At 39.5% G+C, this 22,026-nt stretch overlaps 1 protein-coding gene and 1 long non-coding RNA gene across 5 annotated transcripts in view; both read left to right on the top strand.

Annotated features, from left to right (window-relative positions):
• ctnna2 (catenin alpha 2) overlaps positions 1-22,026 on the top strand; it is a 701,347-nt gene that overhangs the window by 245,946 nt on the left and 433,375 nt on the right. The window lies entirely within an intron of this gene.
• LOC134299326 (uncharacterized) lies at positions 6,762-10,465 on the top strand. The gene is made up of 2 exons (XR_010006508.1): positions 6,762-7,978; positions 9,894-10,465. It is a non-coding gene; the product is annotated as an uncharacterized LOC134299326 (long non-coding RNA).

Consider the following 22,026-nt stretch of genomic DNA (forward strand, 5'->3'; position numbering starts at 1 on the left):
ATCTAATCCTAATGTCTTTGCAGGCAGCCAAATACGTTCCATTTTAGAAATCCAATATGTACATCACAGCAAGAGGTTTGTTCAGATTTGGCAATTTCTTCACATTATTGCTTGAATCAACGCATATAGATAGCACTGCAAAATATATGTAACTGCCAGATATATGGCTTTGATGCATCATTTTCCTAGGTAGCCAGAAGAGGGCATACTTGCATGCTGCAAGACTTTTCTGCATAATTTAGATATATGTATTCTGCTGCTGTACCGCTATAATAAAAATGAATTTTAATAATAATAAACAAAATGCAGAGCTTATTTTTATGAGGTACAGGGGCTTTTACAAGTCACTGTATCTTGAATGTTTGTCTGTAATACAGTAGAAACGTAAACAGTTTCACAAAATGCTTGATTTAACCACACCTTGTATTTTAACAAAAAAGATGCGAAAAGAATGTGGGAACATTGGAACATGACATGGCATTATATCTGCACTGGAAAGGAGCCATAGTGGTTAACTACCATGACAATAAAACATACCTGAAGTGCTGAGTATTATTACTAGGTGAAGTTCTTAAGCAAGTTTTAGATTTTATGTTTGGAAAACATATCACAGCCTTAATTTTAAGATTTTAAATTTCAGCCACATTTTAAAGTGAATGTTGTTTCTGTGGTTTTTGCTTCTGCTTTGTAGTCTTAACTCAAAAAGATGCCATCTGTGTTCTTATATCCTAAAACAGTGGTTCCCAACCTGTGGTTCATGGACCACCAGTGGTCCCCAAAAACTAAAATATGGTCCGCGGTCTCACCATTACTACACTGTTGCAACTAGAGTGACTGGTTTCATGAAACCCTCTTATAGTGCTGAGGTAACAGGGATGTTAGGAGGGGAGAGGTAGACTACCCGCAAAAGATGCAACAACAAGTCTCCTGACTGCTGCTTCTCCTCCTCCCTCCCCCTGAGCAGAGCCATTCCATGTGGCACCTGGAAGCAAAGGCGCCTTGGTGTCTTCGTTTTTAGGCCTGTTCCTGGGGTTATTTGGGTGCTGATTTAGAAAATTGCATTGGATAGACAATATCACCTCTATATTATTGAATATGTTTTTCTGTGTCCAAGCAGATGGCAACTCCTGGATGATATATGTTCTGTATCGGAAAGTAGAGCTTATGTGGTCTATTCAATATGATTTTCTGAATCAGCTCCCCAAATAACCAAACCAAATCTAAAGTTGACCAAAAACTGATTTGTAACCATTTTTGGTACTAATGTTAGAGAGTGGTTCCTGTTCAAAATGGTCCCTGGTCAAAAAAAGGCTGGGAACCACTATCTAAAGTTTGTATTGGGGAAAAGGCAGGATCAAGACAAAGAAATAAATACTCAGTGTTTCAAATGCTAAGATTGAATACCTTTAAGTGAGAAGTTCAGAAGCAACCCTTTGAAATTCAGCTCAAAATATTCAGTTGAACACTTGCACTTATAACAGATCTGATTATTTTTCTTCATTTGTTTTCTTCTCTTTGGTTTGGAAAAATGGAGTTTGAATGAGCAGACATCACAGGAGGGAGACAGGTTAACATGCAATGTGTATATAGCACCATCAGCATTAGATGTGGCTTGTCATACTAATTCGACTATAATCAGTAAATCATTAAATGAGCAGATAGGTCGGTCAGTAAGTGCTGACTTGAATAGTTTATGATCATTGGCGCTTCCTTCTGCCCACAATGTTGTCTGGCGGGCAGGCGATGAGCTAGTCTGTGTTTTTAATGAAGAAGAGAGAACTAAGAAGAAAATATCTTAATAATAGGAAGCTCTCATGCATCCTGTTAGACAAAACCATTATTGAGTTGGAATCAAAGCCCAAGTCAGCCATTTTGCTAATACTTTGCCTCATTTGGAAAATACAGAACCTGATGTATGCATTCTGCTTTTCTGAACCATCGAACCTGAGATCTTTGATGAAATTCATCAACGTCCACAGAAAGAGAGAGTTCAAGCTATACAGGAATGCCCTTTTCTACTCTACATTCAACCTGTCAATTTTATTAAGTGTAGTGTAAATGCAGACACACAAATTCATGAGCACAGTATGTTGTGTTTATTCAGATGATCTGCTATATCTTGGCTTGTATAGTAGATTAATACAGATGCATGCAACAGCCAGTTGCAGTGAATATAAATAGTTAATGATTGCTGGGAGGGGCCATTTGGAGATGTGGACCGAATTGTCATCAGCATGGAGATAACACTCAGCTTTATTATTCCTTTTCATCTAATTCAAATAAGATGCTGACTATTCTGTCTGGTCACAATGATGGCTTAAAAGAAAGGTGTTCAACTGAGGTATGATCCAAGTAAGCAGAAGATGCTGTCACTTGATGGTTCATCTGCCTACCTGAGTGGTTTTCCACCTTGCTGCTAGGAAGAGTTAGCTGTAACTGAACAATGAGGCTGGAAATTTAGGGGTTCTCCTAGGTTCATTGTTCTCCTTGTACCTTTTATCCACTTAAATTAAAAAAGGTAAAGGTTTCCCCTGACGTTAAGTCCAGTCGTGTCCGACTCTGGGGGTTGGTGCTCATCTCCATTTCTAAGCCGAAGAGCCGGCGTTGTCCATAGACATCTCCAAGGTCATGTGGCCGGCATGACTGCATGGAGCATCACTTAAATTAAAATACCTTAAATCCACTTTAAGCAGAGGCTGGATGGCCATCTGCCAGGGGTGCTTTGAATGGTATTTCCTGCTTCTTGGCAGGGGGTTGGATTGGATGGCTCATGAGGTCTCTTCCAACTCTATGATTCTATGAAATGACAATAATACGACTGTGAACATCCTGACAGCGAGAGCAGTTCAACAGTGGAACTCTCTGCCTCAGTGTGGTGGAAACTCCTTCTTTGGAGGCTTTTAAACAGAGGCTGGATGGCCATCTGTCAGGGGTGCTTTGATTGTGCGCTTTCTGCATGGCAGGGGGTTGCATTAGATGGTCCATGCGGTTTCTTCCAATTCTATGATTCTACCTGGACATAGAGTGATTTGATACTGTTATTTGCGTTCTAGCAAGCTCCCATTTGGATTTCAGCAATGCATTATACATGGGACTACCTTTTTTGGGGAGAAAGGTCTTGGAAAATCAGATGAACTGGGACCATGCGTCAGGGCCAAATTCAAAGTTCTGGTCTTTACCTTTAAAGTCTGAAACAGCTTGAAAACAGATTACCCAAATTTTCACTTCCTCACAGATTTACTTATCTGGAGGTCCATCTCAGGTTTCTCAGGTTTTTCCCAAGTGAAGTATGGCAATGATTCTCAGAGAAAGAATATTTTTGACAATGGTCCACCAATTATACCGTCCTTCCCCAGAAAGGGTTGCATGGAGATTTCTAATTTTTTTTCAATGTCAACTTCTATTCTCCCTTTAATGGGAAATTTCTCTGTTGCAGATATTCATTTATTAAATCAATTTGGCCAAAAGTCTGTTATTCACAACACTAGCAATTGTACCACCACCTTTGAGCAGCTTTACTTCAGGAAATTATTAAGTGCATGATATAGAGAAGATGCAAGTAAATCCTAACAATCAAATATTAGAGTGTCAAGTGAGTTGTGCAGTTGTAGTTAAAACACAATTCTGTGTCTCCTTACAAAGAAGGACATCTTTGGATGTCTGCTGTGGAGAATGGCTGAAGACTTGACAAAGTTTTCTCAGGTATGTTGAACTTATTTTATTGAGAGAGCAAAAGTCATGGCTTCCTGTCATGCAATTTGATCCTTTGATTTGATCCTCCAAAGAGACAATTTTTGTTCTCATGTAAAGCACTGTAATATATAATATTTAGAAGGTTTTTTAAGAGTAGGAGATTTGAAGAAGACTTATGGATAAGTTGTAAAACAACCCTATGAACAAACTGTTGAAGTTTTGTATCTGTAGTGAACCCAAGCGAAACTGAGATGTAAAGAACTGAGAAATTTATCTTTTAATAACACATTTTTATTACCGTGATAAGATAATACTGCAACATAAAATCAAGGCTACTCAGTTAGAAATTTGTCTTTTGAAAAGGACAATGATTTGAGTTTTTTTAACACTATCAAGGATACCTTAGGGCACAATGAATAGTAAAACCATTCCTGCTATGACTGTCAGATTCATTGTCAAATGGCATTCTGAATTCAGGCATCAGATAAATTAGATTATAATTGAGTTTTAAAGCTGAACAGAGTAAGTAGATAAAGAATTATTAAGCAGAGACATCAATGCAACGAAGCTCTGCTTCTTTTATTCTATTGTATTAAAGACCATTGCCCATAGATCGCTGACAGGAGAGTCGATGCTAGACTTCAAATGAAAGAGATTGGCCATGATAGGTAGAACAAACAGTGGATGTAATGTAATCATGGTGGGAAGAACATTGGAAAACCTAGAAAATGGGCAAGCCTAGGTTGGCTATTGCATGGCATTTCAAAGGCAAAACAAAATTGAAATTTGCAAAGCTGGTAGGAGACCATTCAGGCAGAGAATTGAGGTATTTTTTAAAGCCTAAGATAAAGGGGAAACAAATTACTGCTTACTCTGAGATGATAGTAACATTAACCTATTCATTTCACTTAATAACAAGCTTATGATGTTCTTTCTTAAACAGTGATTTTAATTTCCATTATAGGCATGACCTTTTCCTTAATAACTTCGTTTTGTCTTTAGTTCGCTTTTACACAGACATGTCAGAATGACTGAATTTTTTTTAAAAGCCTGGAAAGCTGAAAGGACTAAATTCACAAAATAACTCTTTACTTAAAATGAAAATGTATTTTTAAGTAGCACAGCCCAATAATGTTTTGCACGCAAAAGAGATGATAGTGACTAACATTTGTATCTGTAACCCATTTCTTTAAAAAAATTTTTTTTGCAAACTCTATACACCTTCAGTACACATTTTTCTGTCTACACTATTTTCTTTTTTTAAAGGTTTCTTGATTATTCCTCTAAATTCAGGCCTTTTAAAAATAACATTACTAGACTAAAAATCACAAAGGAAAATAAAACAATGCTGAGGCTGTGCACTTGTTGAGTCTATCAGAGAACCTGGTGTCCCTATACAAAATTGTGAAGCCTGGTAAGACTAGAGAAAAAGTTTTTGTGCTGATTTACATGAAAATTTCATGTTGAGAAAGGTTGTGTGGTAGAGTGTTGTGCTAGTGGACACATAATCATTTAAATAGAATAGAGGAAGGCCACATCTCTGAACATTTCCTTCAGCTCTCTTGGTGACATGCAACTTCTTTGTAACACCAAATTTTCCAGAATGAATAGAAACACCTTTTAAGGTTTTCCATTTAAGCACAATCTATACACATGCCATGGTCAATGTTATGGAAGTGAAATGGTACAAAGAGGAATTTAATTGTCCTCAAGTGGATAGAAATAATAGATAATAGTAACAACAGTAATGAAGCTTCGTATTATGCTATATTGTGGTGTGTCTTTTGTATTAGCATGCTAAGTAACTGAGGCTAGATACCATGGGACTTTCCCAACTATATGTGGGGCAATAGCTTCCTCTCTTTTGCAAGGTTTCCAGCACCAAGGTAACAGTTATCTGTTGGTCAGTCACTTTGGGCATTTGTGTCATCAGTTAAACATTCTTGAGTTGTTCTTATTGTTTTCCCATTAAGCTGGAAATAGAATTAAAGTGAGGAGAAGACCAAATTCAAGGGTAATGATTTTACCCTTAAATCTGGCTCCTATATTTTAATTGAGCAAACTATATTTGCAAATAGTCAAAATAAAAGTAGTTGATGTCCAGCTCATGAGTTGGGCAGTTTTCAAGTTTCCGGGTACAGGAATATTTGCTCACACGTCAATTCCTAGCTGACCTAGTGCATGCTGGTAGTACCTTTTGTTTCTAATCGAGCCTATTTTGACTTGGTTTCTCATTAAACACTTAAAAATACAGTGATAGTTGGAGGCAGTAGAACGAATTGCATGGGAAAATGAGAATACTAGAATGTTAAGGATTCCTCTTCTTCAGAAGAGGAAGGGGAGCAGGAAAGTGTTCATGAATCTGAGGAGGAGATTTTGCAAGTATCCACATTTCAGGAGAGGCGAAAGGAAACAGAGCAGAGACATCATTCAGCTAGAATAGCTGCCAGAAATGCAGCTGAGTAATTGGGAATTGCCCTAGCAGCTGTGAGGGGACTCAGGGCTGTAAAGCAGAAGCAGGTGTAGCCAGCTCTTGCTGGTAACAAACTGACTCTTCGCTCCCCTTGTGCCTGCTTCAAATCTGCATCTGAGAAACTGCTCCTAAGAATTTATTGCTTTTTCTTTGTCTGAAGTAAGACTGATATTTGATTTGGGAATTTATCAGAGACTAAGAACTGTGCTTGCCCTAAGACTTCCTTGCTTCCTTTTGCATTATTCCACTGAGTGTTTATGTTTTGCTGAAGTAAAGCAGTTTTCATTTACTTACCACAGTGTTTTAAGGCTGTTCTTGAAAGACAAAACAGGACATAAAAGATGCCAAGTATTTCAAGTAGGTGAAGAATGCACTTAATTGCATTTCCAACTTTTGAACTCTTCACACAAGCCACTGGAATCGCCACACAACATGGTGAATCTGGTGACTGCTGTTTTTTTTGGGGGGGGGGCATGGGGAACCTGTCGCTCAATGGCTTCCTCCAATTCCTTGTGGTAAAACATGGGAAGCCTCCAGTGTTGCTGCTATGATTACATATGCTGGTTCCATGCTAGTTGACCCATGGAGCCCCACTGGAAGTTCCTTTGAGTCATGAGACTCCGTGGGTCAACTAGGGCTGAACCGGCATATGCCACCAAAGTAAGCTCCATCTGGTGAATTCATTTCACACTGTCTTGGACAAAGAGGAAGAAAATTGAAAATCTCTTTGGAATCAGTCTTGCCAAGAACACTAAAAATCTCCTGTGATAGGACCTTGGTAAGTCAGAGTTGACGTGAAGGCAAACAACTGTAATAGCTTAGATTTTAGTGTTAGATATAAAGACTGTCATATAGCAGGGTTATGTTTTTTAGCCTTAAATTTTGAATCAAGATACTTATCTAACCTCTTTTAAAGAAATACCAGTGACAGTTTATGAAGCTGATTTAGGAACAATGCAAAACAACCTTGATCTAACCTGAAGAGCAAACTGTGTTACCAGAAAAACTCAAGATAACTTCCTACTTCTAAACCCTGATCACATAACTGCGCTATACTTTTTGATTATAGTAGATAAGTGTCATATATTACAAGAACCCAAAGAGAATGGTTAAAACTGTGTTAAATATTTGATGTCACTATTATGCATCTTCAAGTCTCCTGTGACTTAAGGTGACCTTATCCTAGATTTTTTTTTTGGCAAGAGTTATACATTGGGGGAAGTGAGTTGCTACTGTTTTCCTCTTAACACTGGGAGAATGGGATTTACCCAAGGTCATCTAATGGGAAACTATGCCTGAGCAGGGACTGGATCCTTGGTTTCCTGGAGTTATACTCCAACCTCTACATTACACTGGAAATAGTCATTAAGTGCTATATTTATATCTATTTAGAAAAATCAATTTTGAGCTCCTCCTCCTTCCTGGCCTACTAAAAGAGCATGGCTGTTGACTTTATTAGAGTGATCCGCATGCATCCATTTTAGACAATAAAACTTGAAGGCTCATTAACTTGGAATGACCCAGCTGTGTTCTGTGCACAGGGGTCATTTCTTTACTAATGAGCCACTAAGCCAGATGGCTAACCCCACAGTCGCCTAACTGCATTATTGTGATTTAGATCTTTAAGCAAATTGCTTCTTGGGGATCAGAAGAGACACACAGTGACAGTGATGTGTGGGACTTTGTTTATAGGTGAAGAAAAGGGAAATACTCACATCTTTGGAAGACTCATGCTTAGAAAACCAGGATGGCTGATCTGTTATTTATACAAGCCATCCATTTACTATTGTAGAAAATTATAGCGGCATAAAGGTAAGGATCTATGGAAGAGTTATTTTTTCTTCAATAACATTCTAGAAGTTTCCTAACTCACAGATAAGACTGAACACTGCCCCATATATTATGCTTCTTACTATACTAATGTTTTGCATAGTGATTACTGGTGGCTATCCTAACATGCTGGTATTTCTCCACAAGAGTCTTTCACGTATAAATAGAGGAAGATGTTGACTACCACCAGGCTAGAAAGATTTGGATTAGTGATATGGATTACATATGGATTAGTGAGGTTTCCTTCCTTTCCACTGAGTTTTTAGTAGTTTGCTTATTCATAAAGAGTCTTTGTGAATGAAAGGTGCTTAATCCATTATACTAATCAGACACTTATTCAAATCACTTTTGTTTGCCCTAGAGCTACTAAAAATACTTTTTGTCTCCAGGTTTCTCATTTTGGTATCATTATGATATTATTAACATCAGAATCAGTCACTCCTTCAAAATTGTCTACATGTATACATTTAAAGCATGCTTTAAAGGTGTAAGATGCTGGTTTCACATGAGTATGGGCAAAATCCCTCCAATACTTACAAACACATGGATCTTTAATATCTTGCATTAATGCGTAAGCAGAAATTTGCCCAGAAACAGAAAAAAACAAACATAGCTACAGAAAACTGTTTTACATCTGGGTTGCTGTGAGTCTTTCAGGCTATATGGCCATGTTCCAGAAGCTTTCTCTCCTGATGTTTCACCCACATCTGTGGCAGGCATCTTCAGAGGTTGTGAGGCATGTTGGAAACTAGGCAAGGGAGGTTTATATATGTGTGTGTAAGGTCCAGGGTGGGAGAAAGTACTCTGTTTTACATCTGGCTCTCTAGGCTTTCTGGTAAGGATCGGGGGGAATTAATTCCATTACACATTTTTGGAAAAATACAACATTTCCAGGTACTTTGAAAACTTGTAAAATTTAGACGGAAGTCTCCAAAACCTATCCATTTAAGAATTTGAATCTTTGTGTGTTCAATGATATTAGTGTTGAATTGTTTGGCACCTCTGTTTTTCTTAGAGCTTCCTCATTTTTTTTTCATAGCTATAAGGAGGGTAGAGATCAGATAATTGGAATTTGATTTAGGAAGATGAAAGCGAAGATGATTGGCTCTTAATGGCCTATTCCAGGTGCTTTCCATTTGAATCCTTAATGCAACCTTTCAGGGTGATGCAACCTTGGGCTCTTCTTGAACCCTAAGAAGTCCTATGTCTCTCTACTCTGATTGCCTGTATCATCAGATATGATGCTGTATTTGCAAAGGTATTTCCACATCTACTGGGCTTGATAGCATTGGCCTGTGTGTCTGTGAGGCCTCTGCAGTTAGTTGTGTTTCTTTTGCCAGTATGAATGTAATGAAAATCCTGTCATGGTTTGTCTAGAACGGGTTGAATGCAGCCTTCAGAGATGAGGATCACAGCTGGGTGCTGTCTTCCAAATATGAGTGGCTTGCTTCCATGATTTCATGCTTTTGCTTACCCAAAGAGCAAATGCTGATTTGGTCTACACCAGTTTGCTTTTTACTAGCACATGCTGTGTTCAGATACCAGTACAAATTGTGTTGGCTATTCAAAATGTATAAATCACCTTCAGTTATGGGAATTTGTAAAATCCTTATAATAGCAACCAAATCTTGTGCTCGTGATGGCTTATTGTGGTTGTAGTATCTTCTGCATTCATTCAAACACAACTGTAGTCATCATTTTTCAAGGGTTATAGTTAAAATTTAGTTGGCAAAATGCTTTATGTTTTTCAATATTAAAATATTCACAGTGACATCAATGATAATGAGTGTAATGTTCAAAATTATTCAAGATACCGGCAACTAATTGACTTCATATGAAGAATGGCGGAGTTGCTGAGGTTTGCATGGAATTTTAATTTCTCCTTTTTATATTATAGGAAAAACTAAAACCATTGATTCTATTGACCTCTGGAGAAACTATTAACAATTCAGAATGGTTCTCAACTGTTCTCACCTTGTTGTCTATACTTTCTTTGTGGGATCATTGTCATTTCTGTGATTCTTTTCAAGACTTCATGACACACGGTTGACAAAGTCTCCTTAAAACATAATGCATGAAGGGTTCAGTGAAGTGGCGGCAGAAGCAAGATGACATCTGAATGTGAAATGCAACCTTTCCGTGTCACTTTGAGATAAAAGGAGTCTGAGTGGCACTACCAAACATAAACTGACTCAGGACAGCCCCACTTTAAAAAAAAAAGAAATAAGATATGGCTTTAATAAAGTGAGCACAGAGCTTTTCTTGATCTTTTATTTCACTTTAGTTTGACATTCTGTTTCCTTTTTACTTCAACCAGTTCTCTGTTAGAGGTATATTCAAATTCTATCTGTTTCTGCTTCTTAAAAAGTTGCACAACTTTTTTGACTATGGGCCTTCATTCTGTCATGATTGCTGCGTGCTTGGTTTAATTTTTAAAGTGTTAAAAAAAATAAAGAGGTATAGAGTGAATGATCTTTGTTTTACTTTTTTCTCCATTTTTAATAAAGCCAAACTGTATGTAATATGTCCAATCTTATGACGTCGTTGTAAGATGTTATTAAAATAATATCACTAAAATAGGGATATAAATCCTCAATTGTCTGTTTCTCACATTTAAAAATGAGAATTCATAAAAATGCTATTTGCAGACAACATAATGAAATATGTTTTATTTATATTGGTACAATTAGTGTTGTGGTTTGTGAGAGTGATTTTGGGGTAGGTAAAGGTTTTCCCCTGACATTAAGTCTAGTCGTGTCCAACTCTGGGAGTTAGTGCTTATCTCCATTTCTAAGCCGAAGTTGTCTGTAGACACCTCCAAGGTCATTGTTACCGGCATGACTGCATGGAGTGCCATTTGGGGTAAACTACCCAAATTGCATTGCTAAATTTCACAAGGTTTTCTTTTGGCAGGATTTGATCAGAGGTAGTTTTCCATCGCCTTCCTCCAAGGCTGAAAGAGTGCAATGCACCCAAGGTCATCCAGTGGTTTCCATGATCTGGTTGACATTCAAGTCCTGGTCTCCCTGAGTCTTGTCCAACATCCATGCCGATGCACCATCTGAACTGTTACGCAAACAGCAGAAACATATTTTTAAATGCTTTTAAAAATGGAAAATGCAATGTCAGTGACAAGTGGACCTTTCTACTCCTTGTGTGACCTGTCATTTCCTTAGCTTTATTTCTTTTGGAAGAATTAATCATCGAACTTGGACTTTGAGACCTTGGGACTATATTAAATTGAGATATTTTCTGTTGGAGAGCATTTGCTCCCTTTTCATTGTATTCTTATGGCACTGTATTGAACTTCGCACTGGAGATACATGATGATAATATTTGGTCATTACATGTTATTTTGTGCATAGACTATTGTGTTGGTTTGCATACTCTACAAGTATACTAGTATTCTGGCATTTCATTCAACATTTAAACCCTTGTGCCGACAGGACTGCTGACTTGAAGGTTGTGTTGCTGACCTGAAGGTTGCCACTTCAAACCCGGGGAGAGTGTGGATGAGCTCCCTCTGTCAGCTCCAGCTCCCCATGCAGGGATATGAGAGAAGCCTCCCACAAGGATGGCAAAAATATCAAACATCCGGGCGTCCCCTGGGCAACGTACTTGCAGACGGCCAATTCTCTCACACCCGAAGCAACTTGCAGTTTCTCAAGTTGCTCCTGACACACACACACACACACACACACACACACACACATCCCATTGAAATATCAGTATTTAGTTGTTTTTAAGAATCTTGAGAAAACATTCTGGAGAACTCAAATGCTTGCTCTGGACCTAATGTAGTATTTGTCCATTGCCCATGAAAACATGATGTATTTGGTTGTAGATTTTATATCTGCTCCCTTTTCATTACCGAATCCTTCAATCTATCTTTGTGCCATTGGGAGATCAATCTTGTGTCTGGGGTGGATGAAAAAAAAATGCACTGCAGCCAAGCTCATGCATATTTACGGTTAAGTAAATTAATACAACCCCGCTTTCCCTTTCTCGTCTGTTTGTCACTCTCATTTGAGACAAGGTTAGTACTGCCTGTCATTTAGTGTCCACCCTCTAAGGAGTAAATTTCATTGAAAGACTAGTATTTAGTTCATAAGATTCCATTGTAAAGCTGCACTGGAATGCTGGAGTCAATGCTACTGCTAAGTTCGGTGAAGTTTCCAAATCCCAGTGCAATCAATTACTTAGAACAATGCTATATCATGAACATTCACAACAGGAAAAATCAGTAGGAGTCAGAAATGTTTATCTTTTTGAAGAAGATATAGCATAAAGAACTGTCCAAGACTTGTTTTATTTTTTAACAGTGGTTCTCAATCTTTGGTCCTCCAAGTGTTTTGGATCTCAACTCCCAGAAATCCCAGCTGTTAGGATTTGTGGTGCTCCAAGAAATACATACACAAAATAATAATACTTTTCATTTCAAACTACTCACTCCACATTTCTTTTTACACTGTTATATTTGTCCTCTTTCCTCCATTTTTGTGCTTGCTTGTTTCTGTTTCCAAATATATATTGGTTTGGTGGTGAGAGTTCTTTCTCATCACACATTTTCCCTGAATCATATCAGCCAGAAATGTGTGTGTGAAAGATGGAAATAAAGTTTTTGGCCAGGTTCTGGTTAATCAAACTCTTAATGCCTATATTACACACCTATGAAAAGGGGGACCAAGAAGACTTGAAGTCATTTTAAGAAATAGATATTAATTGGATTATTTAAATTACCACCACTTTTTCTATATATAAAAAAGACATCCCTATTTTATGTCAGGAGTGGGGCTCGTGAAACAAAAGGGCCAAATCCAAAACAGTTCATGGTACTTGGTTTATTTTAGTCTGTGATCACAAGGGAAGGATAGTTAAGGACAGAAAGGTAATTAGTATTCTTTCAGAAAGAGTAATTATGATGGCACTTTATCTCCATGATATTCATTAGCAAGAGGACGTATTAGAGAGATGATGAATCATGCATCCTCTTCTCTATTGCAAAAATTGTAGAGATTTGTCACAACAGAAGTTAAATGTGGTGATTGCAGAACCTTGCAGTTAAATTGATTCACAAGGAAATCTTGCAAATTTCTTTAATGCTAGGTTGCTACTATACAGTAAAGTTACGAGTAAAGAAAATGCGGGCAATGTCTCACTTTCAGTCCCCAAAACCCACCCCCTCATCTCTCAAAAGCTCTTCAATCCAGCCTCCAGATCTTCTAGTCTGAGTTGATCCATATTATCAGGCTCCTTCACTCTCAGGGCCACAGATGTTTTCATCTCTTGACCTTGTTTATGAAACTCATGGCATGGAGGTGATCTGGTGTCTTGAACACGCCAGATACTGATCCATGACGTTAAAAGCATATTTACCAAGAGATTCTGGATGGGTTTAAGAGAGCCAAAATACAATTTGACCATATTAGATGGAAAAGAGATGGTGACCTAGAGTATGGTTTGGAAACAGAATGAGCAAAAGTGTAGTAATGCTAAATTAATTAATTTCTAAATTATTTATTTATTATTTATTACAATATTTATATCCCGCCCTTCTCACCCAACAGGGGACTCAGGGCAGCTTACAATAAAACAGACATATAAAAACAGTACAATACACTATAAATTAATGAATCTTAATTAATCTTTGAATCTTCCAATGTTTTTCTAAGACTAGTTCAACAGCATCACAGTAAGCATAATTTTGACACACCTATGACTAGAAGAAGATACTTGAAAAATCCTTTTCAGAGCCAAGGCCACATGATAAGAAAGATTTCTTGTGTTATATGGTAGCACCAGCAGTCTTGACTAGCATATAGTTCTTGAAATCTCAATTCAGTCATTCAGGTGGGAGCTGGATATCCAAAGGAGCAGGGTGAAAAGTTGGCATTGGAATCCCAAAGGAGATATGCAAGATACTTAAGCATAAGAAAAGGACCTAATTCAGATTTAGTGTTTGATTCAGATAGAGAGTGGTAAGCCTGGAGATGGAAATCATGAAGAACACTTTCAATCCAGACTCATGGGCAAACTGTTTCTTATTCTCCTCCTAATAGAAGGTAGTAATTTTAGTCAGTGGTCAGAACCTTTTTTGCTTATGGTTTAGAAACCTCATGCCAATGGAGAGCATAGAAGAAAGCATTTTGGTCAAGCAGTGAATATATATCCAAGGCACCACTCCCCAAATCCCTTATAATGATGACAGGTTTTACCAAAGTTCTACTGTTCACTTGGACTCTTCTCAAGAGCTGCAGAAACTTAAGATAAACAAGGTTGGTTGTTCTTTCCTGCTTCTGAGAGCCAAATCACAGCAAAACAAGCTGTCAGTAAACTTTTTTAATAGCTCTTATCCAGCCTTCACACATTTCATTCCAAGACATTAAAAAACATGAGAAATCAAAAGCCTGGAGTGTTCATGCATGGGAGTTGGAGTCTTTGACATTGAGTTGAGCTCTCCTCAAATTGAGATATTTGGTCTTACACTTTCTTATGTGCCTTGCAGATATTCTCAAGACTCATTGATAAACCATCCAAGAATTTCAGAATCAGATTAAACTTTTCCTCTTAGACTTGATCAACAATATTATTTAACTGCATCAGTGTCAGGTTATTAAAGGTGAACCACATCTGCTGATGGGTTTATACACTCAACTTCCACACCAAAAAGGAGAAAAGAAAAGGTCATTATCAATAAGTGGATATTTCAGTTTAGATCTATAACTTTCCCTTGTTGTGGTCCAACATTTCATGTATCCGATAGAGCCTTTGACTGAGTTTCTTGAACCATTGAGCTGCTGAACTTGCTGACTGAAAAGTCGGCAATTTGAATCCAAGGAGCGGGGTTAGCTCCCACTGTCAGCCCCAGCTTCTGCCAACCTAACAATTCAAAAACATGTAAATGTGAGTAGATCTATCGGTTCTGCTCCGACAGAAAAGTAATGGCGCTCTATGCAGTCATGCCAGCCACATGACCTTGGAGGCGCATGTGGACAACGCTGGCTCTTTGGCTTAGAAATGGAGATGAGCACCAACCCCCAGAGTTGGACACAACTAGACTTAATGTCAAGGGGAAACCTTTACCTTAACAAGGAACTGGGCCTCTTAATATATAAAATTCATTATGCTGCATACATATTTTCCAAGCCATGTCCTAAAGATGCTAGTTGTTTTGCACCGGACTTTCACTTGATAGTCAAATCTGAGCGCGATATGCTTCATTTATCTGCCAAACATGGAGAGATTCAGACTGATACTTCTGTCATTTAACACTGTCAAAAATGATGTATTTTCTTACATCTTGAGAACTGCAGAATAGCTAAAGTTGCAACTGTTGTGCTTGGCTGAAAGTTAGGAATAAGTGCCACAAGGCATACAAATATGAGGAGTAGGTATGATATAGCCTTAGAGCATGGATTGGTGGAAAACTGTTGAGGTGGAATGACAGCAGTTATTCATCCTGCTTTCTAGTACTGTTGCTCTCAGAGATATGGTGAAGAGGAGGAAACGTACAGATATTTGAAGTTGCTGCTTAGCAATGAATGAAGTGAGCAAATCTCAATATTTCTCCTATCTCCTTTGTCAAGTAGATTTGGAGGTCCCTGAAACCTGAAAGGAGAAAAGATGAAGGAAATACGAATCAAAGCATACTGAAAAGTCTCCGTGATTATGTTGTTATTTCCTATCCAAGAGCTTGGAAACTTTAAAAAAACTGAAGTAAAACAATTTTTCATGTGCTAAGGCAATTTCTGTAGTTTTTGTCCAATACTAATATTTCTATGCTGTGGGTTTCCTCTCTTTCATGTGGTTCTCATATACTCACCAAGCATTTTGTTTTAGGGTAGGTAAAATGGCACCATAATCTCATATATTAGCAACAGTGGAAAGATGCTTCTGAGAACATAAATTGGCTTCCAATGCCTTGGTGTAGGGTCTGTGATACAAGTAAATTTGCATTAAAATCAAACCAAATGAATCTCACTTTCATAAATTCACCTTCCAATGAACACAGTTCTTGGAAGGTTTGGAGGAAGATATTTAAAAAAATGTAAGATAGTCTTGAAATCACAAAGAGACCTGTGGCTATTAAGTTTCCCACATAACCAATATATTGGCACAGCTAATGTTTTACTGCTATGGATATGTAATTTTCACTTTCCTAGTTCAGGTATTGCTGCCACTAAATTGGCTATTGCAACTTTTGCCTTTTCATTATATTTATTGTTCTAGGTGACAACATACAAGCTATTTAGGCATTCAATGTTCACACTCTGTCTTTTTTTTTTGTTCTGAAATGCCATGTGTTGATTTGTTAGGCATGTCTCCTGCATTCACGTGTTGACTTACAATTTATACATCAAATTGCTTACATAAATAGACCCTTGTGTGCTGGAAATAATTGTTGTGTGTATATTTTTGTCCTCGTGCCATTTTCAGTCTTTTAATGGGATACAAAGTAAATGTGTTGTTTTAGCATCTCTCTCTTATAGCACGTTTTTATGGCAGTTTTGTTTTCTGTGAAGTTACTTCAAGTTATTGTAGCATAAATGTTCACTGTGCTATCCTCTCCTTTGCTTCTCTGTTTGTTGCTTTGGTGAATGTTGGGCTCTGAAACTTGGATCCAGCCACTCTCACCTTATCCTCAGCTATGGCGAAACACCACCCACTTTCTCACACTTCCCTTTCTCTTGGTATTTAACTTTGTTCTCTGCCATCTGGACTTTTCAGTTGGCACTTGCGGCACCGCATTTGGAATCAGACTGAGTTGACAACGACAAAATGTTTTGTTTGATTTTATTCTGTACTTTCAGAGAAAATGCTCAAAAGCTAAGATAGCTTTCGCTATATCTGGTGTGTGCATTTTTAGTGTGTAATGCCGTTTGCATATTACATTTTACAGTTTTCATTAACTGTTTTCCTTTAATGCAGTGGTTCTCAACCTGTGGATCCCCAGATGTTTTTGGCCTTCAACTCTCAGAAATCATAACTGCTGTTAAACTGGCTGGGATTTCTGGGAGTTGTAGGCCAAAAACATCTGGGGACCCCAGTTTGAGAACCACTGTTTTAATGCAATATAGTGATTCAGAAAGAATGGCTTGTATGGTCATAAGTTAAAGGTAAAGGTAAAGGTTTCCCCTGATGTTAAGTCCAGTCATGTCTGACTTTGAGGGTTGGTGCTCATCTCCATTTCTAAGCCAAAGAGCCGGCGTTGTCCGTAGACACCTCCAAAATCATGTGGCTGGCATGACTGCATGAGTGCTGTTACCTTCCTGCTGTAGCGGTACCTATTGATCTACTCACATTTGCATGTTTTCGAACGTCTAGGTTGGCAGAAGCTGGAGCTAACAGCAGGCGCTCACTCCGCTCCCGAAATTTGAACCTGGGACCTTTCGGTCTGCAAGTTCAGCAGCTCAGTGCTTTAACACACTTCACCACCTGGGCTCCAATGGCCATAAGTTAGTTGGCTTCTTTATCATATTTAAGACTCGAGATGTGTGGATTCTGTGTCCTTCTTCCAATCATTTTGTGTCCATTCTTTCCATAATGTCCCTTTTCCTGTTGACTATAATATAACTAATTTCTTGTAACAAAGTAAAAGCTAGACTGCCTTTTCACCTTCACTGTCAAATGGCACTTCCATTTAGAGACTAAAGTGAACTAAGGGGCTAAGGCCATGTCTAGTTCTACGCCAGCCACTTAATCTGAGACTGGCCCATAACATTATGCTCCAGACTAGCCAGTATTGACCCTGATGGCAACCACAGGCAATGCTTGACCTCTCTGTGGTGCCGTGTTAGTTAGTGTCTGTCTAGCCAGGATGAAACCAATCAGCCCTGTTGGAACATTGATTTGTCTGCTTCTCACTGTGTGAATGCCTGGCCAATGGCTGTCATGTCATAACGGTGCACCTAGATGAACAGCAGGGAGGATGATGCCCTCCTTCTAGCTAATCCTGCAGGCACCTCATTCTAAAAAAAACCCCAACAACTCTGGATGCAACCATTGGAGCAATATTGTAGGAATTAAAAGTTCCCTTATTACTTTTTGAAAACACACATGGTAACCTCGTGCCGGAATTGGTCTCTAAATTGAAGGATAATTCGATCCAAAAATCTAAATCAGTTCTTCCTTTTTAATGTGTTCATAAACTCAACTGATATGAACATGAAAATGGACTTTTTTTGAATTATGATTAATCTTCCCTTACCATTCAATAGATTTGCCTTGTGAGACTGCAGAGATATCAATATGTTCAGTGTGCTTCATTTTACACACTCATTTTTCTGAATCATTTATCATAACGATGGTATGTGAGTAGCTCATATATATGTTGTAGGTGTCGTGCATGTCAACTGGGGTTCTAAATTTGCAACCCCCTTTCTTCAGAAGTTTTGCCCCCTGGTTAAGGAGAATACCCAAAACAAACGGTCTCTTTAACAAAACAAACAAACAAACAAAACAGGTTAATATAAAGGTATTTACAAATACAGCAGAGTCCTTGGATTATTCAGCTGCTTCCACATGATGATTTGTAAACAATAAAGTCCTTATCTTCAGATAAGACGCCACAGTCTTGTTCTCCAGACGTTGCAGCAATAATACACCTCCGGCAACTCCAACTTGGATAAATCAGCTCCAGCAACTCCAGCTCAGCATTCAGTCTCCAACCTCGAACCTTAAGCACCAACCTCTAACCACAAGCTCAAACCTCCAACCTTGAGTAACATAATGTACGTACTCCATCTCTAGCAGGTGGCTTGATTGTTGCTGGCCATACAGTGATTGGTCATGATCCTTACAATCACTTGCCCATTTTCACTTAAGAAATGATGTAAAACTCTGACAGTAGGTCACTATTTTGACAATATTTTTTTCCTGTGAAATTGCCACTTTTTTCAGTAATGGCTACTTCTTATATTACAGGGTCATAGTTAATATACTGCTCTGTTAGCCGTTGTAACATCAGATACATCAAAATATACCATAGATAACTTTGTGTGTGGATAGGAGGAGGTATATCTGCAACAGAAATATGTGTTCTTGTGTATGAGAGAGAAAGAGAGAGGGGTCTTCATATGTATACTCTTCAGCAAATGAACACTACTTATAGAAATTAGGTACTAATACTAGGATGTTGTAGTTCAGGGCAGTGTGGTTCATGATTTACAAGACCACATGCAACTCTCTATCAGTCAGGTCCAAAGCAACAGACACACAAACAAGAGGAGAAAGGAACAAAAAAATCTTTACTCTTGTCAGCAGAGTTGCAAAATCAAAAATGATGTAAACTCAACAAACTTACACAGTTCTTCATAGCAAAGAGCATTGCTGGTCAGTCATTGCACTTTCAGCATCACCATCTGTATTCTAAAAACTCAGAGTTATACCCCATCAGGTGTGGTCCAAGCTTGCTTGCTGACCTACATCAGCAGCTGCTCATAATAAATAACACCATAAGGTTTTTTTAACACACACATAGATACCTGATCCTGTTACTACTTACTCTAACACCCCTCCTTGTGTTAAATAAAACCTTTATAAATCAAACTCAAATATTCCCAAGTCATCTAGAACTTGGTTATGTTTCTGTGCTCCCAGTGGCTTAGTTAATATGTCAGCAAGGTTCTCTGAAGTATTACAATATGTCAGTGAGATTTTACCATCTCTAACAGCATCCCTGACACAATTGTACTTTATGTCCACATGTTTACTTCTTTGTTTGACCCTTGCTTGTGTAGCCATCAAAATACAAGTTTGGTTGTCTTCAAAAACATTTGTTGGTTCTTCAACAGGAATTGGTAGGTCCTTTAACAATTGTTTCAAAACACATAACTCTGTCTGCCAGAGATAAAGCACCAAACTCGGCTTCACTCGAACTCAGGGCTACAAAACTTTGTTTCTTAGATTTCCAATCTATGACAGTGCCACTAAACTTAAACAAAACTCCGGTTGTTGACTTCCTGTCAGGGCTGTTTCCAAAATCACTGTCCACATAGCCTTCTAGAGCCAATGAATTGTCAGGATTCAAAACTAAACAAAAAAAAATTGGGTTTCTTTCAAATATCTCAATAGTCGCTTGAGACCATTCCACGCTGCTGTGGTTGGACTACTTGAGTACCTGCTCAAGAAATTAACAGAAAAAGCAATATCAACACGGGTGTAATTACTTATATACAACAATTGTCCAAGTACACTTTTGTATAAATCCTTCTGTGGAATTGGCTCAGCATTTTCAATTTTGTTTTGAAACCCTAAAATCATAGGTGATTGGGCACCTTTACAATTTTCCATATTCATAGTTTTTAACACAAGTAATATTTTCCCTTTTTGGCTTAACACAAAACCTCCTTGCTCAGTCCTCATCATGTGTAACCCCAGGAAATATTGTATTGGCCCAAAATCTTTTATCTGAAACTGCTGCTTTAACTCATCAGCAAAATGGTTCACCTCTTTATCAGTCTCAGCAATAAAACAAAGGTCATCAACATAAACTAAAAGAACTTGATAATCACAATTAACATTTCTTGTTTTTTCTTCGTGTACTCTGTGAATGCACACTAATGGAGAAGCTGCGCCTGCGCAGGTTCCAACGGAAACTCTTCCAAGCTGAAGTTCAAATTTTGGCGGTAACCACGCCCCCCTTCCCAAGGGGCATATAAGGCAGCCCCAGGCGCGCGCTCCCCAGTTCCTTTTTTTCCGCCGCAAGGTTCACTTCGGACTCTTCGCATGTCTACTACTCGCTTCAAGCGTTGCACGCAGTGTGCTGCTAAGATTCCTGACTCGGACGGCCACGCCAAGTGCCTCTTCTGTCTTGGCGAGGCTCATGTGGTCAGTAACTGCCGTTTCTGCCTAGCTCTCACAGCTCAGGCCAGAAAGAACAGAGCCGCTAGGCTTAGAGTGGCACTTTACGAAAAATCTCTCGCGCCAGAACCGACTCCATCGACGTCGGGTACGTCGTCGTCTTCAGCCCTAAGAGCCATGTCGGCGCCACCAGCTAAGCCTCCGTCAGCTAAAGCCTCCTCGGTCTCGTCCAGGGCGTCCAAGACCTCCAGGGCCGCTAAGCCGGTCAAGCCACCGTGTACGGTGACGACGGCTACCGTATCGACCCGCTCCGGAAAGGTGGGGCCTTCCTCGACGTCGAGCTCTTTGGCTTCGGTGACCTCGATCCGCTCTCGAATCGGCTCCCCCCCGTCCTCCTCTGCTATCAAGATAGCTTTTAAGAGGGCTCACGAGGAGTCTCGTCGAGCGCAATCTGACTCAGCTGTGGTTCCTCCCACACCTGGCAAGTCCTTGAGGGTTGCATCCAAACAACCGCCGACAAAGAAACGGCTGACTCAGCGCTCCTCTTCCTCGGCCTCCTCAAGGAGAGGCCAGCCATCTTCCTCGGCAACCTCCTCGAGAAGATCCTCTCCAATTGTGCCAGCACAGAGGCCTAGAGATGTTTCTCAATCTCCATTGCACCCCCTGTCTGACGGGGAGCTGCAGGACTCACCCCACCACTCTACCCAAACGGTGGTCAGGGTGCCGCTGCCGGAGCCCCTTGCGCCGCCTCACTCGTCGCGCCAACAGCTCTTCCCTCCCACCTCGACACCGGAGCGTGGCAGACAAACGGCTCGCCTGGCTCGAGCAGCTCAGGCCTCAGCCTCCAAGGACCCTCGGCTCCCAACCCTCTCTTCCCGCGAGGCCATGCCTCCTCCCGAGACTGTGCTTTCTTCTCCCCCTCAGTCCCCCCAAGGGGCTGAGGAGGAAGATGTTGATGTTGACCGCCCAGACTCTGTCCTCTCGGCCTCGGTGGTCTCTCTCGGTCTCGACCTCTCTCCTCCCCACGATGCGTATGAGGCGGACCCGCCTTCTCCTACTGACAATATTCGTGCTTTCTCTGATCAAATGGTCAGAATGGCCGACGCCCTGGGTTTGGAGATCAAGCAGACTTCCAAAGCAGTGTCTGATCCAGTTTTCAAAAGGGTGCAGGCCCAAGCTCCGCCGGCCACGCTACTCCCTTTCCTGCCTTATCTCTTGGACGTTATCCA

The sequence above is a fragment of the Anolis carolinensis genome, chromosome 5, assembly GCF_035594765.1.
Source record: "Anolis carolinensis isolate JA03-04 chromosome 5, rAnoCar3.1.pri, whole genome shotgun sequence".
NCBI classification, from domain to species: Eukaryota; Metazoa; Chordata; class Lepidosauria; order Squamata; family Dactyloidae; genus Anolis; species Anolis carolinensis.